The 21,221-nt window shown below is 45.8% G+C and overlaps 1 protein-coding gene across 1 annotated transcript in view; it reads right to left on the minus strand.

Moving 5' to 3' along the window:
- The window catches only part of NR2F2 (nuclear receptor subfamily 2 group F member 2), a gene marked incomplete at its 5' end in the record, with an annotated part of 198,670 nt that extends 189,475 nt beyond the window's left edge, over nt 1-9,195 (minus strand). The window contains one exon of the mRNA XM_081114759.1: nt 9,077-9,195. The remainder of the gene's footprint in view (nt 1-9,076) is intronic.
- Between the last annotated feature and the right edge of the window lie 12,026 nt (nt 9,196-21,221).

The raw sequence follows: 21,221 nt of genomic DNA on the forward strand, positions 1-21,221 counted from the left end.
AAATGCTTACCAGATCTTTAATTCATAAAATAAAAATTGAGAAAACAATGATTTATTAATTTATATTGACATTTCTGGCAATTAAATTAGCAATACGTGGGTCACAGATGAAGGCAGGTCAGAGCTTTCATTGGAAGTCTTTTCTAATATAAAAGCTATCGTGAAACCACGTGTGCTTTTAGTTGGCTTTAAAAATTATATATTACTGTGACTTTAAAAGATTGCCAAACTGCCAGTTTGGCAATATGCGTATATCCTAGGAATACTATGGATATATATATCCTATATATAGGAGATACGTGCATGTTGTATGCACATATATATGTATGTGTGTGTATATATATGACATGCAAGATGTATATAGAAAAAAGTGTATATACATATAGTATAAAGCAAACATATATATAAATGTACACACATACATATATGTATGATGGTGATGATGATGATGATGATGAGGATGAGGATTTTATAACTGGCAAACATTTTAGTTCTTTTGGGACTTATTCTTGGTTTTCTTCAGTTTGAAAAACCAAAATCACATGATTTCTTCATGAGATTTTTAAAGCAGTGAAACATATCCAAATCCCAGCTTACGGAAGGGTATTCTTCTCTCCTTTGTATGTGCACATTGTTTTATATGTGCATATATCATTGTGCATGTACATTTTATTTACATATCATATCATGTATACCATATCATATTATGTACATTACATCGTATCATATGATATCATATCTCATTCACTGTGAGAACCTTGCGGGCACATCTGTGGGCTGGTTGCAACCCTTGAGCTCAGTGGGCATCTTTGGGCCCCCAGGTCTATAGTTTGTTCAGGGTTGGTAAGAAGAGCTCAGAGTTGGGGAAGGGTTATGATAGGGGACCTGGCTCTTCAGGCCTCATCCCAGGAGGTCCTGGGTTGACAGAGAAGCTCATGTTCCTCCTCTTGCTAAATAACGACCCTCTGGCTTCAGCTGGGCATCCGTAGGCTCATTCCAATATTACGGCTCCATGTTGTTAAAACTGAACAGTGAGCTGGGCCTGTTCATGGGAAATGGGACCACACAGCACTCTTCCTCCTTCTTCCTCCCACCTTGGGAGCACTTACCCAGCTCAAGAACGAATTCTTTAAAAAAATATATACATATATTCTTACTGATTTCAGAGAGGGAGGGAGAGGGAGAGAGAGAGAAACATCAACGATGAGAGAGAATCATGGATGGGCTGCCTCCTGCACGCCCCACACTGGGGACGGAGCCTGCAACCCGGGCATGTGCCCTGACTGGGATTCGAACTGTGACCTCCTGGTTCATAGGTCGACCCTCAACCACTGAGCCACGCCGGCCGGGCAAGAACTAATTCTTTATGTAATACCCACAGCCTTCCCCATTGGTGCGTCTATTCACATTAGGAAGAGATGCTTGATAAGAGTACAGATGCGTATGGTTGAGGGGACATTTTCAATTTCACAGGGGTCAGTGCCCTTATAGGAAGCTGTAGAGAGAGGGTGAGAACACATCCCTGCCTCCCACCCACACCCCTACATCTGCCTCCCAGGATAGTTAGTTATTTTGCTTTATACTGAAGCTCTGAATACTATTACCTTTGAAAAAGGGTTTCTTGCCCAGCCAAGTGGCTCAGTGGTTGAGCATATGAAGCAGGAGGTCACAGTGAGATTCCTGGTCAGGGCGCATGCCTGAGTTTCGGGCTCAGTCCACGGTGGGGGGCGTGCAGGAGGCAGCCAATCTATGATTCTCTCATCACTGATGTTTCTCTCTCTCTCTCTTCCTCTCCCTTCCACTCTGAAAGCAATAAAAAAATATTTTTACAAAAAAAAAAAAAAAGGTTTTCTTTGGCACTGAGAAAAATTATCTGAAAAAATTAAATCCCAACACTACCATTTTAAACATCCATTATTTTAAATTTCAATTTTCTGCCTAAGTTGGGTGTTTTTCCCCTACTCATGAATCAATGTTAGGAAAATAAAAAGAGGCAAAGAGTAGCCACATTCCCCGCGAGGATGGAACTGTACGATCCAAACTCCTTAGCTGGAATCCTGGCCTAGCCAGCCGCCCTAAACTACCGACACGATGCGCCTACTGTTTCCTGGCACCGTGGCCTGGTGCCCATCTGCTCCGAGCGCCATGCCAACCACAGGCAGGAGAGGCAGTGGCGCTGGGCGTATGGCGCAGTCCCTGAGTCAGGCACATGCTGATGACAAGAGATCAGGTTTGTGGCTACTGCAGGTCAAGAACCATCAGCAAACATCCCAGATCCGGGGCCCATTGCCCAATGCATCTCCCTTCTGGGAATCGGCCAACTGAATCCGAGACCGGGTGGAGGGAGACAGACACCTGAGACTTCCCTGATTGCAAATTTCCTTCTTGAAAAAGGAGCGCTGGTTTCCTGTTCTTCCCCTTTGGCAATGCCGGGAAGGCAACTTCTCCAGCCCCAGGCCAGGGGCCCTCGGCCTGTAACTGAATGTCGGGCCATTAACAGGTTAGGTCACGTGCCCCAAAGCTTTGAGAAGTAGGTAGGTGTGGCATAATTCCAGAACCTTCTTTGCTTTGTCTTTCTGTGTCTTTTCTTTTATTCCTCCTCCCTTTCCTTTTAGTTTTGTGGATGTCATTTATGGAAATGTGAGCGCTCTTGGCGTCAAAGGCATGCCTTTTCCTACCTGGAGGCTCAATGGTTATTGATAATCTGTGAATCTGGGCCATACACGTGGCCATGTCAATGACATACATGCAAGCACAGGTTCTCTACAGCTCTTCAGACCATGTTGTATGCTATAGTATAAGTGTCCCTAACTTTTTTAAAAATTTATATTTATTGATTTCAGAGAGGGAGAGGGAGAGAAACATCAATGATAAGAGAGAATCATGGATTGGCTGCCTCGTGCACACCCCCTACCAGGATGGAGCCCGCAAATCCGGGCATGTGCCCTGACCGGGAATTGAACTGTGACCTCCTGACTCATAGGTCAATGCTCAACCACTGAACCACATCAGCTGGGCAAGTGTCCCTAACTTTTTTGAAAAAAATCAAGGACCCCTTTAATTATCTGCTTCTGACTCCCCAGGAATCTCATTCATTAAAAAATATCCCACTGTATTTATTAAGTACATCCATCACGTTAATTGATGATGACTGCGGGATTGTGCAGGCGTTCTGAAATGTAGGACATAGTTTAGGCCTTCCAGGGCTCCCTCTGAGAATTCTCAAGAGCTACAAAGACCCCGATCGGGGGCCGCTGTTAGAAATGACGGGGGGCTGGACAAGGAACCCAGAGATGGGGACTCCGTGGAGCCACAGCTGGGGGCCTGTTCCAGAGCCGGTGTACAGGGAGGCGCAGAAGAGATGCAGAGCCTGGTTCTGATTGGACCACGGTTCTGCCCCTTCTGGACCTGAGCCCTGGAGGCAGGGGACAGATGTCTATCCTGTGGCCTCCTCAGGTCCCCAAGCCCCCCATTCCCAGACGTGCAGGCCAACAGAAGGGCCTTGGAGAATCCCAAAGGAAACCCCAGAGGTGGTACAAGAGGAACCTGGGGCCAGAAATCATATCTGCTGCCTAGAAGCATCCATGACCAGCAACGCCCATTTCTGCCTGGTCAGGCTCTCAGTGATTCCATGGCTTTGAAAACTGCTACATCAAAGGCAAAGCCATTGGGTGCGGGGCTGTGTTGTGGGTCTCGGATACCTGTTATCACTACTTAAGCGATTCTTCAAACATGGTATTGAGCCCAAGAGTCTGCTTAATTATTATTAAACTAAAAACATGTTCCATTCCAGGGATATTTTGGAAACAATAGGTTCTACTATTGACTGGTGGCCCCCAAAGTCTCAACAAACTTGTATTTAGGGAGCAGCTGCCGTCTGCAAGCCTAAACGACAAAGCTGGTGTTTAGGGATGAAGCAGATAATTCCTCCCCCTTTTGTAAGATCGCACTCAGGGAAAGACTGCACCCCTGCACCCAGCCGGGCTCATGCCAGAGCCATAGCAATGCACAGACTTGGAAAACCTGGTGACATGTATGGTACCATTTTTGTGTGCTGTAGAAATAAACAGCGGTTGAGTGAATACGTACATGCAGAAAATCTGACTGCAGATGGGAAGTGTGTGTGCTTTAAGAATCACATTGGTTATGGAGATCTTGTTAAAAATCCCCCAGCTTAAATCTAGTGGAAAATTGTCTTCTTAAGGGAATAGTAAATTCTTAAAAAAAAAAAAAAAGGTATGTTTTTATTGATTTTAGAAAGGGAGGAAGGGAGAGGTATAGAAAGATAAAAACTTAGATTGGCTGCCTCCTGCACACCCCCTACTGGGGAATCAAGTTGGCAAGACAGGCATGTGCCCTGACCAGGAATCGAACCTGCGACCTCCAGGTTCATGGGTTGATGCTCAAATGCTGAAATCATACCGCCTGGGCGGGAATAGTAAATTCTTAACCTGTTAGGTCAGTTTTACTGGAATCAACAGAAAGCGTCTTTTAGCTTTTTCTGAAAACTCTAAATTCTGTGATTCTAAGTAGACCCAATTTTTTTAAATGTTCCATTGCATATGCATGAGTGGTGTAATCCTTGTTATGAATGAATCAGTTCTGGCCTTTAAGACACAATGTTTCCTGTTCAATTCATGTCTGAAAGAAGAAGTTCTAACCCGGCCAGCATGGCTCAGTCGCCCTATGAATCAGGAGGTCACGGTTCGATTCCCGGTCAAGGCACATGCCCCGGTTTTGGGCTCCATCCCCACTGTGGGGCGTGCAGGAGGCATCCGATCCATGATTTTCTCTCATCATTGATGTTTCTCTCTCTCTCTCCCTCTCCCTTCCTCTCTGAAATAAATAAAAATATATTTTAAAAAAGTTCTAATTTTAACTACCTAAACTGACATGAGCACAATTCAGTGTTACTACAGGTTTATATATAATATACACAGAGAGATGTACATAAACAGCAACACCTCTCAAATCCCATCCTGATGGACATGAACCAGATAAACAACAGTCTGGTGACCATGAGCCTTTGATGCTGAGAGATCAGGTGGAGAGGGACCTTACAAGACAGTGATGGCAAACCTATGACACGTATGTCAGAGGTGACACGCGAACTCATGTTTTTGGTTGATTTTCCTTTGTTAAATGGCATTTAAATATATAAAATAAATATCAAAAATACAAGTCTTTGTTTTACTATGGTTGCAAAGATCAAAAAATTTCTATATGTGACACGGCACCAGAGTTAAGTTAGGGTTTTTCAAAATGCTGACACACCGAGCTCAAAAGGTTCGCCATCACAGGTTGGCACTGAGAAAATTATCAGAAAAAATTAAATCCCAGCACTACCGTTTTAAACATCCATTATTTTTAAGTTCAATTTTCTGCTTAAGTTCAGATTTTTATTAAGACCACTTGGCCAACTCACCACAGCACAATATTTAAGGTTAGAGACACACAATTCAGGTTCAAATCCTGATCATCTCTGAGTGATTTCAACCAGTACCTCCGTCTCTGAATCTCGGTCCTTTTATTTGTAAGCTGGTGATTAAAATGGCCTTTCTGTGGCTATTAAATGAGAACATGTATGTCAAGCGTCCTACAGCGTGACATTTGAGAAACACGCTAAGATTAATATTATCGTGTGTTTATTTTACTTACTTATTTGGGGACTAAATAAAAGTTATCTGAGCCCTTGATAAAAATGTCCCTGATGAACTTTAAATATCGCTGGTGGTAGAACTATTTTTCTTCCTCAAATGAAAACTTTTTCAAAACATCAATGGGAAGAGCGATCATCTACCAAGGCTCGAAACCGTAAGTTTTTATTTTTGGCATGACTTGGGCCTGCTTGTTTTTTCTGTTTTGTTTTTTAATGTATTATGACCATCAGGGAATTGGAAAAAAGATTAGGCAGTCTAAAAATAATACCAGCTTTATAAATCCAGTTGAGAATGACTTTCTGAGGCAACTGGCCGTTCCAAAATAAATTTGGGACCTGCATCCTTATAAGAGATTAGAATTTGGCGAGGCCAAAGAATTTGGGCCCTATCAGCTTGTCATTCCCAATTTTAAAATATTTAGTCTTATTGCAAGATAAATAGCAACAAGTGAACTGAAGCAACCGAGAAAAATAAACACACAACTTCTTGAAAATGTATAAATAACTAGATGGTTTAAAAAACATGATCAGAAACGTCTTTAGTATTACTAAGGCCTAAATTAGACAGTGGCCACGAATAATGTTTGTTCCTTACATGGCCACCTTTCCAGGAGGGAGCCGAGATTTCACTTTGTTTTTTTAAAAAGTTTATTTTTATTGATTTCAAGGAGGGGGAGAGAGAGAGAGAGATAGAAACACCAATGATGAGAGAGAATCACTGATCGGCTGCTTCCTGCACGTCCCCCACTGGGGACTGTGCCTGCAACCGGGTATGTGCCCTGACCAGGAATTGAAATGCGACCTCCTGGGTCATATGTTGACGCTCAACCACTGAGCTACACCAGCTGGGCGAGACTTCACTTTCATACGATCCCATGGGTGGAGGGGCCCCAGCTGTCTGCCAACCAGAACCTGGTAGGTCTTTGGCAAGATGGTCAAGAGCTTCTACCTTGAGACCATTGGGAAGCTTGGGGGGAAGGTCAGATGTAAACCAAGCAAGAATGGTTGGATGGGATTATGTAACTCCCTCCAGCTGCAATAATTATTCTTTCTTCCTGCTCCCTTAACAACACCACTGTCCTCAGGCTTAAAGGCATGAGGTTTGGAAACCATGGACAATCATGGGAGACAGGTGGAAGGACGGGAGAGGGAACAAGGGATGTAACAGACAAAGAATGTACTCTGTGAGCTACTTTATTGATGAGTTATTATTACGGGAAAAGTCACTTTGCCTGCCAAAAGTACTGACATGGGATGAGTAGTACAGAAGCAGGATGGAGGGGAGTCTGAGGTGGGTATGATGTCACCTTGTCCGCCTCAGGTTACCTGAGGAAGCATATGGCTCTGGAAGGAACCTTGCATTCACATCTCTCTGTCATCTGTTACCTATGGACCCGGGCCACGTGTATGCGGGTGTGACAGGCAAAGTCACATTTGTAAAATGTGCATATAGGTATCGGGTTACTGCGAGGCTAGGCAATTTATTCCTATGATTATGTAACTATGTACAATTTAATAATAATTCTTATTGTTTTGCGTCTGTAGTACGCCAAGTGCATAGTCCATGGTTTTATTTATGTACTAGTATTTATTCCACAGCCAAGTTTCTCAATGGACTCAGCTAAAATCGCAGATGCCACAGACCTATGTCCTACGATATCCTTTTAAATCTAGGACATTTTTTTTTTTTCAAATAGGGAATATTAAAAAAAAATTCAGGAACCTCTATTATCAGAGTTTAATTGGGTAATCACTTCAAGGAATACCTAGGGTTGTTTGGCTCACAGGAAATGGGTTTAAAGGAATGCCTTGAAGGACATATTTCTTTTTAGTTCGATACAACTTTCTAGTATCTAGTTCTTTCATATTAAGATTTATTTTCCAGAACAGCATTAAGAAGTGCAGAACTAAACCATAGCATAACGATGGCTATGAAAGAATTTTTATAACATTTTTAAAAATATAAAATTTGAATGATTTCCTGTTGTCTTGAAACTCATAATGTTTTTGAGTTCTAATAATAACTCATTACTGTAGGAGTTCACCCAGTAGTTCCTTCCACCACACTGCCTCCTTCTGGGGACTTGTATTTGTGGTCCCCTCCTTCTGGAACGTTCTTTTACCCCAGATATACGCATGGCTCATATCTATGCTTTGTTTGGTTTTCTGCTTTCATGCCACCACCTTGGAAAGACCAATTCAGAATAATATACACACTCCTATGTTCTTTGTAGCATTATTTACAATAGCCAAGCAACCCAAGTACCCATCACTAGATGAATGGATAAAGAAGTTGCCGTACATATATACAGTGGAATATTACTCAGGCATAAAAGAGAATGAAAGCTCTCTATCTGCAACAGCAGGGATAGACCTAGAGGATATTATGCTAAGTGAAATAAGTCAGGTAGAGAACAACAAATACCATATGATTTCCCTCACAATTACGAACAAAATAAACAAAACTGAAACAGACTCATAGATATAGAGAACAGACTGATGGTTGCCAGAGGGGAGAGCAGTTGAGAGACTGGATGAAAAAGGTGAAGGGGTTAAAAAGTACAGATTGGTAGATACAAAATAGTCAAGGTGATGTAAAGTATGGCATAGGGAATAAAGTCAACAATCCTATATAATAAAAGCGTAGTATGCAAATTGCCCCCTCGACCACGAGTTCTTCTAGGAGTTCGACCAACTCCGACCAGGGGGCAGGCTGGCTGGGGGAAGGGAGGGAGGCCCCGGCTGGCAGCCACTAGGGACCTACCAGTGCATGAATTTCATGCACTGGGCCTCTAGTATTGTACTAACTCTGCAGGGTGCCAGGTGGGCACTGGAAATATCAGGGGGACACTTTGTAAAGGACATAATTGTCTAACCACTACGCGGTCCACCTGAACCTGATACAAAACAATAGTGAATGCCAACTGTGATTAGAAATAAAATGTAAAGTTCTTTTCAAAAGCAAATTCTCCACACAAAGTTCTTCCCCACAAGCCTGGAGCTGTGAGGCTGAGCGAGGGAGATCTCAGAGAAAAGCCAGTGATGGCTGCAACTGACACCACTCAGGTCTCCTTGTAACCAGAGAGCTTCCTTCTAGTCATGTGTGAGCTAAGTGTACCGAGTCTGCGAACAACTAAGAAAGAAACGTGATGGGAACACGGCTGCCTCTTACCTGGGAGAGTCTCCAACAGAAATGACGAGCTGGAGTCTTTCTTCATTTTGAGGATTCCACCACCGCCGCATTCAGAATCATAGAGTTATACTTCCATCAAACATCACCCAGTCTACAAACTTCTAATCCGAAATGACTGCCTAATAACTACATGGAAGAAAGCGGGCGGCGATCGCTTCATTTTGATGAACATGGACAGCGCGATCGGTACAGGTTCATTGGAAGTAAAGAACAGCGAGCCTTACCTGCACCTCCATTTCTGCAGAGTCTGTGCATGAAGGACGATCATGTTTTTCTAGACTCTGAAGTAGGCTGCGCTCTCGAGGTGCCGGAAGGTCCTCCGCCTGCTGCCTTCCAGCCCGTCCTGTGGGGTGAGGAGAACACACGTGGGCTCCATGCAGCTGGCCCTGGAGTCAAGTCTTGGCCCTGATGCTTAACAGATGCCTGACCACCTACCTTCTCTCTACATTTTGGGAAACTGAGCCCCAGGGAAGTTACTGCTGCCCTTGCCAAGGTCTTGACGGGATTCAGCCACAACATGGCTGGGATGCAGGAGGCACTAAAGAAATACCTGCTGCTACTATGACTGTTATCATGCTCTCTACTGATCTCTCAGGAAAAGGTTGGGGGTGGCGGGGGGTGGGGGGCTGTCACTCTCTGGCTCTCTATTTATATGAAACTAGAGGCCTGATGCATGAAATTCATGCAACGGGCTCAGCCCTCACAGCCTCATCCGGCCCTCATAGCCCCAGCTTCTTCTGGAAGGTCGTTCGGCTGTTTGGTCTAATTAGCATATTAGTTCTTTATTATATAGGATAAGCTAAACAATGTAACCAACCTGATTCTGGTGCATGATGTCAAGGACTTTGGATTCCATGAATGAAGACATTTTAGCAACTTACTATTATTATTATTTAAATACATTTTTATTGATTTCAGAGGAAGGGAGAGGGAGAGAGAGATAGAAACATCAATGATGAGAGAGATAGAAACATCAATGACGAGAGAGAATCATTGATCAGCTGCCTCCTGCGCACTCTCTACTAGGGATCAAGCCTGCAACCAGGGCATGTGCCCTGACCAGGAATGGAACTGTGATCTCCTGGTTCATAGTTGGCTATCAACCACTGAACCCTGCTGGCTGGGCTGATGAGGTATTGTTTGTAAGTGTAATTTTAATTTACTTTCTTGTCTTGCTTACGGCCTTTTTCACCAGCTACCCAAAGACAGGAGCTACAGGCTTACACCTTCCGCCTTTAGGACATTATCCAAAGTACCTACTTGGGAAACCTTCTCAACTGTGTGTGTGTGTGTGTGTGTGTGTGTGTGTTTAATAACCTCTGTTCACAATTGGCTCCTTGACAGAAACTACTATACACTTCTCAACTATGAATTATATTATAGATCAAAAATGTGATTGAAATCATGGGGACGAATTCACCATGTACCACTGCTCATAAAGTAGAGAGATCCCGCCTTCTCTGGTATGTAATGTAATGAAATATGCTAAACAATGGACAATTCCCTTAACTGGTACTCATTCCAATTATTCATGTTTACTGTAAATGTCCTTACAGCACAAAATGTGCTCCTATTGAGTTAAATAAAACTGTATTATTCAAAGCATGGTTTAAACCTGCAAAATAAACAAAAATATATCAAGTTCCCCCAATCCTGCCCAGGACATAATAGATGCGTAACAAGTACTGGTTCTGTGTGCCTTCCCCATCCATGTAGCACGCTAACAATAATTTTAAGCCATTTAAATTGAAGTTCATCAGCTTTTGAAGTATTGATTCCGGGGAATAAAGTTACTGAGGTGGTTAAAATTGTTTGGTATTTTAGTTTTCTAGGTCTCATAGCTCTGGAGGCCAGAAGGCCAAGGTCACGGTGTTGGCAGCTTTGGTTAATTCTGAGGTAAGGATGTGTTCCTGGCCTCCATCCTTGGCCATGGAGAGGCAGTTCCTCCCCTTGTCTCTCCACATCTTCTCCCTTCTATACATATCTCTACAATTTCCCGTGTATATAGGACACCAGGCATGCTGAATGGGGCCCATCCAGCTGAGCTCATTTGAACTTGACTCCCTCTGAAAGCCCTCTCCCCACGCAAGGCCCCATCCTGAGGTGCTGGGCTTTAGCACTTCAGCAGACAAAGTTAGGGGAAGACCATTCAACCCCTAACAGTTGATAATGAAGGAAATGCCACATTTACATCTCGTGGAAAGAATAATTTTATAATTCTGCGCTATCAAGAGAAAACTGTGCCATCACTACAGTGTAGAAATATGAGTGCTGAGCCTTGGGTGGGTGTAGACCTCGGAGAATATGCTATAGGAGTTTATCCTTAAAAACACTGTGAAGAACTTTGCTGAGGAAATGGCTTAGGTCAAAATGTTACCACCTTTCTTCTGTGCACCTTAACATACTTTGCCTGCCTTTTATTAACTTACTTATTTTTCCTCTCAAAATCTCTAGAGTCAGAGAGGCGACATCCTATAGGTGGAAAGACAGGTGAATGAATGTGAGATAATTTCTTTCCTACCGTCTGCACTTTATTATTATTATTATTTTCTAATCATCACCCAAGGATCCTATAGAATAAAAGGCTAATATGAAAATTGTCCCCTCAAACGGGTGTTTGACCAGGGGGCAGGGCTGGCCTGCCAACTGCCAGCAGCCCCTCCCCACAGCCGGACCCTACCAGTGCACGAATTCGTGCACCGAGGCCTCTAGTATGTTATGAAAGGGAGAGAAGGAGAGAGAGAGAAATATCAATGTGAGAGGGAAACATTGGTTGTGTGCCTCCAACACTTGCCCCTACTGGGTGCTTGAACCCATGACCCTTGGGTGCAGAGTAGGGCGCTCCAACCAACTGAGCCACACTGGCTGGGGCGCCATCTGCACTTTCGAAAAGCAGAAATCAATTTGTTCTGTGCATTTGCTTTATTGGAGGTACGTCTGCTTGACTGGTTAGAGCATGAAAGGGATTATGGGATTCCAGGTTTGTTGATCTTCAAATGGATTGTATTCATGAACTAATCAGGGCGGACGTGGGCCTTGAGGGAAGCCAAGGATCTACCCGGCTGGGACCTGAGCCAGGTGAGGGCTTTGGCTTCCTCTCAGCTTGGAACACACTGGAAAGCTGCTGTCTGACAACTCGATCAGGGTAGGAGGAGGAAATTTAAAGAGATAGACCATTGTATATCTCCTTGTATGCATTTAAAGATACAGATCTCTACATTTCCTCTTCCTAGCCCGATGTGTGTGTATGTGTGTTAGGTGGGTGTATTATAAAATGTGAATAACATTTCCATCTCCCTGTCTGTGTGTTTGAAAAGGATGGTGGACGGAGAGCAGTCGCCAAACTTGCTCCGTGACCATAGCAGCGCTTTATCCTTGGCAACATCTGCCACCAGAGGCGCCAGGTCCGAGCGTCAGCCTGGGTGCCACACCAGGGCCTCTACATCGCCACGATCTCGCGAGGGACATGGTTCCAAGTGACTCTGCAACCTTGTCCCTGGCACCTTCATTACAGGGACCTGTTGGGGGCGGGGCAGTGTCAGTGGTTTTGAAACAAAAGGATGGATTCTCCTGAAGCCTAGCCTGACCTCCCGTACCCCCCCCCCTACCCCCGCCCCCTGCCTTTCCCGTCCCCCTGTCTCCCATCAGTTGGCCAAGAGCTGACAGGTGACCTCCCAGGCTGGAGAGTGAAAACCTCTCATCCCGGGTTTGCCTCTTCTGATCAGAAGTTAGGGAGGATCAGGGGCCAGGACCGCAGTCTTTAAACAGAGGCCCCTTTATCTGCGGCACCCCGAGCGGGCAGCCTCCAGTTATCAGTGTCATTAGCGGGGACAGCTGCCGGTAAACACGGAGGCTGTCGACACCCGCGCCGGGTCAACAGGAATTTCACTGGGCTCTGTCCCCTGCTTAAAGCCACCCGCCCTCCTTTCCCTCCCACGTTATCATTTATTTATTTCTCATAGGAGCCGTGGCATCGGCTCGGGAAACCCCGCCGCGAGGGACAATTAATAAGGTGCTAGGGACGTTCACCCCGGGTCAATCCGAGGGGACCCGGGCAGAGAGGGGACTTGCGGGGGCTGCCCCCGTAGCTGGAGCCCGGCCGCGCATGTTATAAAGGTGGAACTGGCCAGCGGCCAAGCGGCCGCGTTGAAGTGATTAACAAATGTGTCTCTTTAAGTGGACACCTCGTGGTCTAAATATATTTGACAAGAATGCAGGGAGCCAGCCGGAGGGCGCGGAGGGCTCCCCCGATCGCTCGGTGCCAGCCGGGTTCACGTCGCCGGTGGGCAGCCTGCCAGCGCCGGCGGCGCCCCGCTGTTTAACGACAATGGATTTACTGCTTCTCTGCATATTGCTGTTATTTTGTATAAACAAGGTTAACACTCCTTTTAAATTAAATGCACCACCTGGTGACTGGATGGCTGACCCTGCCAGCTTTCTTCACCTGGCGGGGGAGCCGGGCTCCAGCTCTGATTTCAACCTGTGGCTCGGCGGGCGGCTTGGAGTCTTGGCTTTTCACTCCCAGCGGCTCCCGGAGGGGGCTGGCGGGTCCCGGCGCTCGGACCCCCCCGGGGACACGCAGAACTGGGGCGGATCTAGGTGCGCCCCGTCCACGCATCTCCATGGCGCGCAGGTTGGATCAGGGTGGGGCCCGGGTCTGCGGGCCGCCACCATCGGGAGCTCCCGGGCCCGCCCTGCTCGGTGTCACCGGGAGTGACAGCCAGCCGGCCTCGGGGGCCCTGCCAGGCCGCCTCCGAAACAGTGCGCTCGGAGGGGGGCCCCGCACCGTGAAAAAGGTCCTTTGTGCAGCGCCCCAGCGTGGTATGGATCTAATGCGAGCCCCCGCTCCCCCGCCCTCCGGGAATGTGAACACCTGGACCACTTCTCCTGGCTGCACATCGGAGGGGATTTAATGGTGTAAAGAGACGCAGCGGGCAGCCCCGTTTGATATGAGGCGGCGGGTCCGGGGCTGCCTCGCTGGCCCCGCGGGAATCCCTGGGCCTGGGCAGGGCCGGACCACAAACAGCTCCAGGAGTTGTTTAGGAAAATGGAGACGCACAGCAGTGTTTGGGAAGCATCTAGAAATTTCAAGCCAAATAAACTTCGCATACTCATTTAACTGAAGGCACCACCTCACCCCTTCTTTGCTATTTGCCACCTGCTAAGTGGGGCAGAGTATTCAGGGGTCTGAGCTGTTCCCCGGTTAGCTCGGATTCTAGAAAGTTCGGCAGCCCTATCAATGGGTGAGAGAGGAACTCAGACCTGGGGAGGTGCAGTGAACGCCTCCCCCGACTGCCCCAGGGTCACCTGATCCGGAATCCAGGTCTCCAGGCCCAGAAGGCCAAGGTCATTCCTGCCGTGATCGGGGAGGCCCGCTCTGTCTATCCAGAAATACCAGTGAGCTTAAATGGCTGGAAATTTGGTTTTATTCTTAGGGGCACAGAAATAACCGCTTAAGTAGTCTCTGCTTAACGTTTCCTTAGCAGCTCCAATTGGAGTCATGGAATATCTCTATAAATAGGCCGAGGAAAGTCATTCCAGTAAGGGATCTGATTTTAATCGCTGGAATCCTAACCCTTTTATATCAACTTTACTAAAAAGAAGGGACTACAGATGTAGCAATACCTTTCAATGCATGACGTAACATTTTGGAAAAATACATCCTTTCTTTCAAAATCTCTCTACGTGGTATATTGTGTGTATGTGTGTGTGTGTGTAATACAACAACATAACATTAATCATACCCACTGGCCATACTCGGTAAGTGTTGTAGCCTGTTGCTAATAGGAAACATCTAGTGTGGACATAAAGGTGCTTAGTGTTGGGGGTGCGATGATGAACAAGGCAAGATCAGTAACTCGGTCAGTTAAGGACCGAGGGAATGACTGTAAGTAAAGAACCACACGGGCGAAGGGAGCCTAGAACGGGGACCACCTACTGCAGGGCATCCCCAAGAATTCCCCAGAGCAGGCACGGCTGCGCCCCAGGCAATTCCATCTGTGCGACTGAGATATTACTATGCTGCACAGCAAATGCTGGAGAATGATATTCACCTTGGTTCTTAAAACAATCACTGCCCAGCAGTCTCCTAAATGCCTGGTCTAGCCTAACAAGAGTATGAACTTGTCATCAACTCCACTTCACGTGGGGGGAAACTGAGGCATGGAGGGCTCAAGTCACTTGCCCGGGGTTTCGCAAGGAAGGAATTCAAACCCGAGCAGCCTGGCCACGGTTTGATTGCCTGGCCAGTGTTCGGTTTTGTTTCTGTGCTTCTAAGTCCTATCTACTGAGTTTTCCTGTAACATTAACATTTCTATGTTAATAATAAAAAAATTGGGAAAAGTAGGAAGAAAAACAATCACTGAAAATTCCATTACTGACAATATTTTGACATGATCTCTTCCAGTCTTTTAAACTAACACATATGAATTTTCTTAGGAAAAAACACACACAATTAGAATCACTGTCATGCAGTTTTGAATGCTACATTTTTACCCCATAAGTATTTTTCCACTATCCAATATTCCTTAAAGTTTTTATTTTTAATAATCACATAATATTCATTATAATTATTTACTATAATTTTACACAATAAAGATTAGCAATCCCTCTATTCCTGGTTATGCAGGTTATTTCTAATTGTTGCTATTATAAATCATCTTGCTTATATATTTTGGTTGCCTATATGAATTTTCCCCCCTCGGATATATTCCTTAGACGTGGAGTTATTGGATCAAAAAGAATGCATTTTTACTATTCCATTAGGAATATTAACATGGCTAGCATGAGTGAGTTTGGAAGGGATAGGATAAGATTGGAAGGTTGTAGCATTTGCAAATTTTGTTTTTATGCTTGTTAATTTCTTTTTAAAATATATAAATTTTACTGATTTCAGAGAGGAAGAGAGAGGGAGAGAGAGATAGGAACATCAACCATGAGAGAGAATCATGGATCGGCTGCCTCCTGCACGCCCCCCACCAGGGATGGAGCCCACAGCCCAGGCATGTGCCCTGACCAAGAATCAAACCGTGACCTCCTGGTTCATAGGTTGATGCTCAACCGCCGGCGGGCAGTTAATTTCTATATAAAAAAAGTATAAAAACTATATACGTCACTTCAGGCCACAAAGCTTAGCAGGAGCAGACAGTGTCATTGGCACAAGTAGAAAATTCTCAGAAGGTCCCTGCAACCCCAAGCCTGTGCTGGGAACTCAACTTGGCCACCCCAACCTGGAGGCTTGCGTTGCCCCCAAAACCAACAAAACGGAGGCCCCACTGGGCATTGGAACCAAATTCTCATCCGGGCATTTCATGCAGAGGGCACCTGGGAGATGCAAGGGAGGCTGGGAATTGGAGTCCTGGCATCTATTTTGGGCCTCGGGGGGGAGGGAGGTCATGGTGCAGATTCTCCAGCATTTGCTTTCCAGCAGAAACATCTATTCAGCAGGAGGTGCCTTTCCAATTCTAGACATGAACTCGCCAGCTGGCCAAGGGGTTGAGAGCTGGGCTTTAGAATCAGCCGGATTCCCGCACCAGCCCTGCTTGGTGACTCCAGGCAAGACGCTTCCCCTCTCCTCCTTTTCATCTGAGCTTCAGCTTTCTTATCTGGAAAACACGCCGAGTCCTCGGCTCCTCCGAGATTTGTGACAAGCATTTAAACAAGCGTGTATGTAGAACTCTTAGTACAGATCTTTACACTGTACTGGACATTCAATATACGGCCTGCAGTCCAAGAACTAGTAAGAAGGCAGAAAGAATATCGTTTGCAAAAGCAAACAACAATAACCACCAAACAAAAAAATCCCCACACTTATTACCCAGAGTCATATGTTAACAATAAAAGAATAATCCTACACACAGCAATCCAAGATATTTCAATTCACCCAAAGGATTATAGGGCAAGAGCTGAACAATGGGAAAGTTTGAGGTCAGATGCTTCTTCAACTGTTTCCAAAATAAACAGTTACAGGAAGCTCACTCCCCTCTGCATTAAAGCTGGGGGGGGGGGGCTCCCCAAGGATAGGGCTCCATTCCTCCAACGTCTTTACGGAAGGTGTGGGCGCAGATCAATTCGCGGTAAAGTGTTTCAGCTGCACTTTTATTAGGTTTGACAGCGACAACCCCATAGTAGGCACTGGATACAATGACTAATGCCCGCATTTCTCGGTCTCACACACCCTGCTCCCATTTTTCTCTTGAGCCACCCGAGAGGAAGCCCGTCACAGGAAAAGCATGCGGAGTGGGAGTTCGGAGTGGCCAGGGCCAACATTACCCATGAATTCCTGAATCGCAGAGGGGACCCCAGCACCCCAAGGACACAAAGGCTCCATGCTCAGCAGTTCAGGGTCAGCTCAGCTGGGAAAGGCCGGCGTGGTTACACAGCTACATTTTTTTTTTTTAAATCAGCAAACCATTTCTTTCCCATGATGTGGGCAGAGCTCGTGGAAGCAGCTGGCAGGGAAAACACACGAGCGCATCTGAGTACACCGTGGATTTACATAAAACAACACTAAGCGTCTTTTTTCCTCCTTCCTTGTTTTCCAAACGCTTTGACTCAAGCAGCTTTTAGAAAAAATCCTAGGCCGATGCCAGCCGGTGCTACCTCTGCTCGGACACCCAGATGTTCCCACTTGGACCAGAGGCCTGGCCAGCAGCATCCAGATGTTGTGAGGGGGCAGCGGAAGTTCTCTCATTTGTGGCAAATCGCACAAGGGAAGATGCACTGACTCATGTAATATTAATCCTCCCACACGGGGGGTGTGGGGCCAAGCTGCTTGCCCACTTTCCCAGTCCTGTGTGGGGTCACTTGAGGGGTGGGGCGGTGGGGGGCCCGTTTGGCTGGGATTCTTAGCAGATGGCACCGGATTTCCAAAATACCTACCACAGTTTCTGATGAGCCCCATGCAACTGTTTCTGTTCTTTTTAAGGACAGTTTAGTGGAACAGGAGAAGAGTTCAAGGTTTCCTTGTAATTGTGGACTCTATGGGGGGAGGAGATGCAGGCTGACGCTCTAACCACTGAGCAACACCAACCCGGGACCCTTCAGTCTACAGCCCGGCCAGGGCAAACCCACTGGTTTCTGAATCTGAAATTCTTTACATCAAAATGATTTTCCACTCAACAAGATATATTTTCTGTGTGGGAAAAAAAAGAAAAAGCAAGGATGAGTCGAAAATCGCATACAGTGCCCTAAGGAAACTCAGGGAAACCAAGTATTAGCGATGGAGACACTTGCTCATCACGACGAAACTGTTGACCTAAATTCCCTCTGATCATATTCAGGCCAGAGGAGAGCATTTCAGACCTGCAATAGGCTCTGCAATCTTTGACACAGAAACACACCGATGTGTCCTAGCTGGTGTGGCTCAGTGGATAGAGCGTTGGCCTGCAGACTGAAGGGTCCCTGGTTCGATTCCGGTCATGGGCACCTGCCCAGGTTGTGGGCTCGATCCCCTGCGGGCTCTATCCCCCGTAGGGGGCTTGCGGGAGGCAGCCAATCAATGATTCTCTTTCATTGATGTTTCTATCTCTTCCTCCCTCTCCCTTCCTCTCTGAAATAAAAAAATATGTTACATAAATACATACATACATACATATATATATATACATACACACGCATACACACACACACACACACACACATAATTTTAAAAAGAAACACACCAACTCAACACCTTTTTACGCGGGAATTTCACACCTGACAATTGCACTTTAAGAAAGGGAAAAAGCATTGCAAGTCACTGTCCTTGGCTGAATGATGCCCAGAGAAAAGGAGCAAAAGAAATCCAATCTCCTTTTCATTGAAGCAGCTTTAATTCCCCAAGTTAAACAGAGCAAATAAAGATGTGTAATTGGCCGTCCAAGGCCATCCCTGGCTTTTCTGCTGAGCGGTGCCTCTATCCGCATCTGCCCGGATTTCCTGAGTGTTAACATTTCAATAGGACAATCCGTGTTCACCTCTTTTTATATTTAGACCTTGGTGGGATAAAGGGAGGTGTTCGGCAGTCTATGAAAGTGGCACAGATAGCGCACAGTTGGTTGACAATTTCTAAATCTATGTGTTTGTTGTTGTCAGTAATTACACTAGAACTTAAAATACGCCCCCTCTTCTGAATGGGTCGTAAAAGCTGCTCTTGTTGGCTTACTTGTGCTTTTCCGGACATCAGTTGCAAAAACAATCTTTTGGCGGAATTTCAAAGATCTCTTTTGTAGGGACCCTGGGATCCTGGTGGAGTAGGACTATCCGTTCTGAGAGGACGACCTTTCACCCCTAACCCAAAAAGAACACTCCAGAGAGAGGTGCCCTAATCTGGGATAAGGCTTCTCTCTCCGGTGCCACACACAAACAGTGGCAACTCACTGAGCACTTCCCTGCGCTGCTCTTGGTAAAGTCCACCCTGAAGAATGATGGAGGGACCTTTTTCTAGGCTCCCCAGGCCCGGTGAAGGCGCAGGCCCAGGGACTGTCACAGCCAGTTGTAGGGAACTGTCTGTCATGAGGAAGGAGAGAAAGAAGATGAGGACTCAGAAGTCAGCAGGTTCTAATTTGGTTCTAGAGCCGCGGTATTTCCACCCCCGAATTCATCTGTTGGGACAAAGGCTGAATCCTGGCTTAGGATACCAAGGGGTTCGCTTCTTGACAAACGAGGAGACAGCTCAGCCAGTGTGGTGAGCGTCAACCTATGAACCAGGGGGTCAGGGTTCCAATCCCTGTCAGGGAGCATGCCCGGGCTGTGTGCGTGTAGGAGGCAGCCGATCAATGATTCTCTCTCATCGTTGATGTTTCTCTCTCTCTCCCTCTACCTTCCTCTCTCTGAAACCAATAAAATTATATATTTTTTTAAAAAAACCCACAGGAAAACAAACAAGGGGACAGAATTAAGTGCTCTATCCGACTGTACAGAACTTGTAGAACTATGATTTGAGGCACATTTATATCTGGTTCCTGAAAAATTATACCACAAAGCAGATGTCCTAAAATTTTTTTAGTGAAAAGACGAATGTTGCATAGAATGAAGAATCCACATTTGCAATGTTCAATGTAAAGCCAATTAGAATAAGAAATTAAAATAAATTCAGCCTTAAGTCATTAAATGAATTAGATAAATATACTTCCTATTTATATCAGGTCTAATTAATGTTTTTTTTAAAATTGATTTTAGAGAGAGGGGAAGGGAAAGGGAGAGAAACATCAATGAGGGAGATGGCATCTTGGAGACTCAGAGGTTTAATTCCATAGAAATAAAGCTTTTCACAATGCCTCATCCTCCTGGGGGGGACCTCAGGAAGTTGTTCTTCCCATGGCACCCCAAGAAGCCCAATTTCATTGGCAACAGGTGGTGATACAAGATAACCCACTGATTATAAATATATTTTTATTTATTTCAGAGAGGAAGGGAGAGGGAGAGATAGAAACATCAATGATGAGAGAGAATCACCGACCGGCTGCCTCCTGCACGCCCCCTTCTGGGGATCGAGCCTGAAACCCGTGCATGTGCCCTTGACTGGAATCGAACCCAGAACCCTTCAGTCCGCAGGCCGATGCTCTATCCACTAAGCCAAACCAGCTACGGCCTGATTAACACTATTTTTAAACATCAGTAAGAATTAAACTTCTTCCAGGTGAGCATGGCTCAGTGGCTGAGTGTCAACCTATGAACCAGAGGTCATGGTTTGATTCCTGGTCAGGGCACATGCCCAGGTTACAGACTTGATAGAACAAAAGAAAGACAAGCAACCCAGCAATTTAGGGAAATGGACTTGAGGTGCTACGTACGTTCTCTATTCTGAAAGGGACGTATTTCTTTCTCCCATCAGGTTAAGTTAAACTTTAAAACAAATTACATTTGGCACTCTGGGGTTCAATGTTTGCCTTGAGTGTGTCTCTTTCAAAAGATTAATATTTCCCCTGCCAACCTTTGCATTCAAATGGGTGTTCACATGGCTTTGGAGCTCTTGTTTGCACCATCAGTCAGAAATCCCTCTTAAAATGGGCGAATTAATTTGGTGGAATTAGGTTAACAAGTCATATCTGAAGTGTGGCGGTTGACATTGTGGTTTGTGGTGAGTTTATTTGGGGTTTTGTGAGAAAACTCCCGGGTGCTGAAAGCAAACCTTGCTGAGCCCGCCGTGCCTTTATGTACTAAGCACAGAATTTCCTTTTGTGGTCGGGGGTGACGTGGCTTTGGATCATAAATATCTGTAAAGAGATTTCCTGAGGTTGACTGGAAGGCATCACCGACACTCAAAGGGCCGAGTTCACAGCTCTCCACAGTGGAACCCGGGCTTTTTAACACACATGCACATTGAAGACGCATGGGCCCGGCCGGTGTGGCTCAGTGGGTGAGCGTCGACCTATGAACCAGGAGATC

Source organism: Myotis nattereri, assembly GCF_964212035.1.
Source record: "Myotis nattereri genome assembly, chromosome: 21".
In the NCBI taxonomy this organism is placed as follows: domain Eukaryota; kingdom Metazoa; phylum Chordata; class Mammalia; order Chiroptera; family Vespertilionidae; genus Myotis; species Myotis nattereri.